Genomic DNA, 7550 nt, shown 5'->3' with positions numbered 1-7550 from the left:
CCAGGTGGCAGTTGAGCTGACAGACCGTGTTATCAAATGTGCACTGGCCAGACGGCAGCCACTGATGCGTGTGGTGACTGAACCCTCAGCACGTGCTCAGCCAAAACTGAGATGTGCCATGAATTCAGAATAAATGCTGGATTTCAGGAACAGTTCCAGAAAAGAATGTGGAATATCGCATAAAAAATTTTATGTTGATTACATGTGAAAAGGATAATATTTTTGATATATTGGGTTAAACAGAATATATCATTAAAATGGATTTTTGTGTGTTTTACCTTACCTTTTTAATGTGGCTCCTAGAAAACTGGAACTTACATATGTGGCTGACACATATTTCTACTGGATGGCATTGTGGTAAAGAGTTCTCGTTTTCATTCCTGCTCATTTCTCTTCTCTGTTATGGGCGTGGTAGCCTGCTGGCCTCTGACCACGATTCTTGTCCGTCTGGATATTCAGATCCATCCTCTACACTGTCTCCTGATCGATCCTCCTGCAGTGTTAGAACAGCGTTTCCCACTGCCTGGAGGATGGGTTTGTGATCACAGGTTTCTGCCTCTCCGGGCCCAGCCTGTGTTCTTCACGTGCCCACAGAATCTGGCTCCTTGCAGCCGTTCATGCTTCTGTGCTTTTGTACACGGATTCCCTCTACCTAAAACGAACCTTCCCATCCTGTCTACTCAGAGAACTCCTTCATTATCCTCGAGATCCACCTAGTTACCTGCGTGACACTTTCTCCACCTCTCGTTTTAGTCTTGTGTGTACAGCAGGCTGTCACTCATCAGCCTCTTCGCTCTTCCGTTACTTGTTCACTCTCATTGTGGACTTTGAGTTTCCTAAGAACCGAGATTGCAACTTATTTACCAGGCGTATCATCGTATCTGTAACCTATTAAATGTACAAATGTATTTAAAGGAAGGCAGGCTAGTTTGGAGGCTTATTTTCAGAAATTAAATAGGCCAGCAAACCCCATAACAACAACATAAACTTTACATTCAGTGTTGTCTACATTGTTTTTGAAAAAAGAACCAGGTCTGAGACGTACCCATCGCCTAAGTAAATATAATGTAAGACCTATTTCCAACTATGACTGCTGTAGTTGATACCAGAAGTAGGATTTGGATTCACAGCCAATTTTGATTTTCTTAGTTTCTTAGTTCAGCGAATGGAAGCAACTGAAAATAACACGTGCATGCACCTCTTGAAACAGGCAGTTCTTTAATAGAAACTCTAGAACTCGATCACTATACTCTTGGGTCTGAGCCTATGTGTAGTCTCTAAATTTTTTTTAAAAAGTAGTTAGTTACCCTTATTGGAAGGTGTGTTATATAATTCTCATAAACGTTCTGTCTGTACCGCCCCTGGGTCCACTTGGAAAGTCTACAGGCCTCTTTGCTTCGGAGATGCGGTCTCTACAGTGTTCTGTCTGGGAGAAACTGGGCCTGGGAATTGCCCTCCCCGTTGGGAGAGCATTGAAACCACTATCAGGTGCTCGTGATTTCTGAGCCACACAAAGGCAGCAGAGACTCGAACACAGATTTCTGTGCTGTCATCTCCTTCCTGGTGATTTATTAACTGGACGGCACTGTTTGTTTTCAGAGGGAGCAGTTAGGGAGGTCTGTACTTATCTTTGCAATTTCTTAAGATCCTAAAAACAGATATAGTAGTATACTGACTGAATTTTCCAGGTGAGGGTTACCCAGTAGGTCAGTCAGCTAATTCTAGATTTTGATGTACTGTGAAAAAGTATAGTCATTGGATCAAGAAGTCAGTTGCGGGGAAACGTTGCCCTTTAAGGGTAAAATAGATGACAGATGATATCATCATTGGCTGTGGCCTTGCTTCGCCTTTGGGACTGAAGTTTCATAAATTATCACAGATTCATGTTTGTGCCGCATGAGTTGTGTAGAGGCAGAAAGATATAATGTACTTTGTAGGAATTACTAGTAGTAGGAAAGAATTTACCAAAAAAAAAAAAAAAAAGATTATTTCAGTTCAAATGAGTCTAAACTCATAATATAGATCCACTCCATTTTAAAAGTGACTGTTGTGATGTACCATATCTTTATAATTAGTAGCATCATTATTTGAAAGTAACTGTTGTGTTAACAGACCAGAATAAATATCATTTGTTTCTTATTCATTTAAGATTTAAAAATTTACATTTAACCTTATCACTAAAAATTTCTTATAAACCTGTATTCTCTATAAATGTAACTTAATTAACTGGCTACAACAGGCAACGGCAAACTTTTTCTGTCAAGGGCCAGAGAATAAATATTTCAGGGCCATATAGTCTCTGCAGTAATGACTCAACTCTATCCTTGGATCATGAAAAGAACCATGGATAATATGTAAATGAAAGAATGTGGCTGTGTTCCAATAAAACTTTATTGACAAAATCAGGAAAAAATAAAACAGGCAGTAGGCTGCACTCAGCCCACAGCCATAGTTTGCTGACCCCTGAGCTAGAGTCTATTACATTCTGATATCTCATAGATATCCCTTAATTTACTCAACCATTTTCTTATTGTTAGGCATTTAGATTATTCCAAAAACTTCCTTATTCTAATAAAGCAATGTTAAAGAAACATCTCTGAAGAAACTTTGTATTTCCAAAATTCTCCTTAGATTCCTAGAAGTAGAATTTCTAGGTCAAAAACTATAAATACTTTTAAAGCCTCCAGTTCTTTTGCTACTCTTGGGAAGTGTAAATTGGTGTGTTATTTGTGGAAAGCAGTTTGGTGTTATATCTAATTGATGCCTCCCCAAGATCTTACTAGTTTTAAGTACAATTTGTGAAGGAAAACCAAGAAAGCTACAGGGATTTTTTTTAAGTGTCTAAGTAAGTGTATTCATTTTATGTGTATGCAACTGATTATAGAAGTTCAACTTATTTTCAAGTTTATTATCCATTTGTATTTTTTCTGTTTCAAAGTTTTTATCACTTCTCCCATCTGTTTTCTTTTTAATTTTTTTACCATTTCTTTTTTCTTTCTTAATTTTATTTAATATTTATATATAAATAATCTATGAGCACAGGCTCTAGAATCAGACTGCCTAGGTTCATACCGATTCTGCCATTTCTTGGCCATGTGACTTCACTTAGGTTTCCTGTGCTTCAACTCCCATATTTCTATAATGGAGTCAAGAAGTCTATCCATATCATACTGTTGCTTTGAGAAAAATACGTAAAGCACTTTGTGAATCGCCTGACACATAATAAATATTTAATAAATACTACCCATGACAATGATAACAAAGGCACAATTCTTTCATTATTTAAATGTTCATTATTTATGTGATGATCAAATACATTTTTATCTATATTTTCTTTTAACATTATTGTAGTTTTTTTTTGTTTTGTTTTGTTTTTTTAATTTCCCTGGGTGATATTTTGGTGTGAAGCAGGAAGACAGGCTCTAAATTGATTTTCCAAATAGCTAGCCAATTATTCTAATATTTTTATTGAATAATACATTCTTTCTTCATTAGTTTGTGCTTTGACCTTTGTCAATTATTTTGCTTTTACACACTTTTAGGATCTGCCTCTGGGGAACCTTGTCTTAAATTTATCTGCTGGTTTATTCTGGCTTCTTCATCACTGACTTAATTATTGTGACTTTATAATATTTATACATCCAATAATACAACTCATTGCATTACTCTGATTTCCCATTTTTTTCTTAGACATCGTCATAAATTATTCTCCCAGTTGCATTTTATAGTCATGTTGTAAATTTCCAAAAAAGAATCACTCTTACTTGAATTCAGAACAGAAGTAAATGATGCTTATAGAATAACTTGAGAATTGACATCTCTATAATACAGTGGAGTTTTACCACTTCCCATATCATGTAAAAAAAACAGATAATACTTATTGAAAATTAATTCTGTGCAAGACATTACTCTAAGAACTTTACACGTATGAATACCTTTAATGCCCAAGACTGTAACAGAAAGATTTTTCATTATTCCCATTAACAGTGAAATTCAGAAACTCAGAAATTAAGTAATTTTTTCCATAATCACATACATTAGATGTTAACAAAATTCTTAAATATATTCTATCATTGTGGCTGTATGGATGAAATAGTTTTTTCTTCCAAATATTGCTTTTGGTTGGTTAGCGCTAACATAGACAGGAAAAATGTCTATCGTTAATGAACCCTTATAATTTGTAAGTAAAAATCTACTTTGAAAGATTGAAAAGAAAAGCAGAAAATTGGCTGCAGATCGTATTTCAAGGAAAAGAGGAATAAACTAAAGTTGAGATATTCCCACTAACTGACTTAGTTTTGTCATTGTGTATTTTTCTTGAAAATTGGGAAAAGACCAGTTTGAGTGTTGGAATGTTGCACAGAATCCCTTGGTTTATCTTGAGGAAGAAACGCTGTGTTCAGATCAGAGCTTGAGAAACATGACCAGGAATAACACTCTCTGTCATGGAAAGGCCCCTGGACCCCAGAAGAAGACATCTGAGTTTTCCTGCATGTTTTCAGCCTTAGCTGCAGCTTCCTCAAAGGTTTTTCGCTCTGTTCTCCACAAGAAGAAATTAATAATGTACTACTGACTTTTAGGTATTTAACTATGTGCTAGAGCTCTTCATTTTCTCTCCTTATTGTCCTTGCTAAATACTATGATATCCGTCTATACCACTTTACAGACAAAATGTGCAGCTGCATGCCCCTCCCCCCATCATGTTCACATGTGCAACTACTCAGTGTGATTGGCTGTTGTCAATCAAATAATGGGTTATTCAGAACGATCAAAACATCATCCACTCGGAAATAATCTTGCCAGAAAATGTCCTGACAGTTTGCTACCGCTATGCTAATGTAACTTTCAAGGAAGGGAGACCATCTCTTATTTGAGATTAGAGCCCCACAGGGTAAAGATCACTATACAACCAAAGAAGCCATGTAATATGTAGTTTTCCAAAACGCAAGGTAATCCTTTGGTCCATCCATCTCATTAGCGGGGCTAGATTTCTCTCTCCAGTCCTAGGCACTACTCTTATAGGTTAAGAGTGAAGTGGGTTACGTTATATCCAAGAACTAAGTGAATAAGACAATGATATGGGCAAATCCGATAAAGCGCCCACCTTATATTCCGGAAAATGTATGTGCGATGCTTTTTTTTTTTTTTTAATTACAAATGCACCAGATAGAGCAAATGGTAGTCATTATTTGTTGTTGCTTCTGCCACGTGGCTCCCTCTCCTTCTTCATTCTTGTCTTCACCCCCATCTCCTTTCCACAGGCCCTGTTATTTCCGGTGTGGTGCACCCGACTCCCCCGTACGCAGTGGGCGCCCTCCTCCGGACATCCGTTCCTTCCCCTTTTGTAGCGCTTCCCATCTTCACCTGTGCACTGCTTTTCTTGTGCTGCTCGGTCTCCTCACTGAGATGTCATCTTCTACAGAGCAAGGTGTCGCATCTCTTTTTCGGGATACCCACAGAGCCTAAAAGAGCTTGGGATGCATCGTAGATGCTCAATAAATACATGTTGACTGGATACCACAACATTTGGGAGAGTTAAGGGCAAATTACCTCTTTGTCTCTGAAGGATTTTTAAGTAGAGGTACCTGTTGACAAAGAAATGAACGGAATAGCATTTAAGGAATCAGAGGATAATATGCCAGCCTAAGTAAGTGAGGTCTGGAGCTGTTTGTTTGTTTATTTTGGTAAATTTACCATTACTAGTCTCCAGGTGATGGAACCTGTGATTTCTCCAAAGTCCCTCAGATAGTTATTTTATCTTTTGTTCTGATATATTTTCATCCTAATATTGCAGAAGACCCGGTGATGTTGTGCTATAAGAAACACAGCTCAGGTAGTTTAATGCTCTTAAACCTCTAAAGGTGACTCTTACTTTGCAGAAGATTTCTAGACTTATAAACTCTGAGATTCATGGCTCTCTCAGTGAGTCTCGCTTACCAGAGGCAAATCCTTGAAACTATTTTCTTAAACGCGGCACACCAGCAGAAAGCCAGTACATCAGGCAGGTGTTACCTTCGCCTTGCTCGAGGCACATTTCTTCAGCTAATAGGAGATTTACTGATGTGTCCCAAGCTTTCACTGCTGAAATTGCTGGGCCGCGCATGAGCAGAAGCTGAATAAACCCTTTTTATATTACTCTCCAAGCCTTTTGGCAGTATCGTAGCCTTGAATTTTAAATCAGCAATTAAATTCTTTTTCAATTAGAGAAAACTTTAAATGCAGCTTCACCATATCCTTTCACCTAATGTCGAAGACATAAAAACACTCAATTATTAGTTAAGCCTCGAAGCTGAAAAGGCAACTTCGTTTTGGAGTTGTATTTCTCTTTTTCAGCTGGCTTTCTAGAAGCTTATTTCTTCTCTAGAGGCAATTCCCCTGTTGTAGATATATCACATTCAGAGGGGGAGCTTTGAAACCGGATCTGTGGGCCTCTCCCTCTTACCATGACCTCTAACCTTTGACCTCTGACTTCTGCATTTTTCTTTCTTGGGAATTCCTGAAAAAATGGGAATGATTGACTCTGAAAAATCTAGACTATTTAATCAATTCCACATAAATCATGGCTGCAGTAGTGAAAGTTATTTAAAATATATCAGCCAAGATTCTAAGGAAACTTCAGTCATTTCATTAAAAAAAACTTCTCGAAAGGTATCTAATCTCCGTGAACAACCATTGATTTAGATGTCATTCTGTTTTTCTGTCTGAATCCCAAGATCAACTTCACATGTTTGCAAAGAAACTTAATTTTGGAAAGGGTTGATAAAAAAGTTAAGGTCGTTTTTAACAGGATCTCTCGCAGCAATGCAGCCTGAGTGGGAAGCTGCATCTCCGTGATGGGGCGCATTGAGGAGCTGGGGCCGGCTGCAGAACGCGGTCAAAGGCAAGCAGGGAGCCTGACACCGTCCCTTGACGGTACAGGAGAAAGAGTAAATAAGATCACGTGGAGGGAGTAATCATATCTCATGCTGCCTTCCTACTTCCTGATAAAGGGTAGGTGCAAAATAGCATATGCCATATTAAGGACAAGGCAGGACAGCCAGAGGCCATGTATTCATTCAGTTTTACATGTATTTAAAAAGCCAGTTTGGAATGCCTACGAGCTCTCAGTTACCATGAAGAATTAGAGAGACAGAGGGAAGTGAGTGGTGGAAGCCAAAATGATGGAGAGAGGACCTTGAGAAATTCACAGTGTGACGGGGAAGAGAGCTGTGCGTGTAAATGATCATAATTCCACAGTGTGCTGGGGAAGGGTGCCTTTTGCATGGGAAGAAGGGAGGGGTTATTGGTGATGCTCGGTCCTCTAGTAAATCCGTGGTACAGTATGTCTAGCTGTTCTAGATTTTAAACTTTCTCAATAAGACAAACTGATTCATTTCCATACTCCAGATATCTTCTGTCTTCTATGAATGGCCCTTTAATTGAGTCAGAAGTAGGATGGAGCAGCTGAGACTTGGAAATGTAAAAACAGGGAATAGTAGGTGGTATGGGGCTAGCGACCTGTAATCTTCAAGGCTCTCTTGGGTTCGGGCCTCTGGTGGTCCAAGGTAATT

The 7550-nt window shown here is 38.4% G+C and overlaps 1 protein-coding gene across 1 annotated transcript in view; it reads left to right on the top strand.

The window, feature by feature from the left end:
* The window catches only part of KCNJ16 (potassium voltage-gated channel subfamily J member 16), a 108321-nt gene that overhangs the window by 39312 nt on the left and 61459 nt on the right, over positions 1–7550 (top strand). The window lies entirely within an intron of this gene.

Source organism: Pteropus vampyrus, unplaced genomic scaffold (assembly GCF_000151845.1).
Source record: "Pteropus vampyrus isolate Shadow unplaced genomic scaffold, Pvam_2.0 Scaffold169, whole genome shotgun sequence".
Taxonomy (NCBI): domain Eukaryota; kingdom Metazoa; phylum Chordata; class Mammalia; order Chiroptera; family Pteropodidae; genus Pteropus; species Pteropus vampyrus.
Note: the sequence above shows the minus strand (reverse complement) of the source record. Positions and strands in the feature narration are given on the sequence as shown.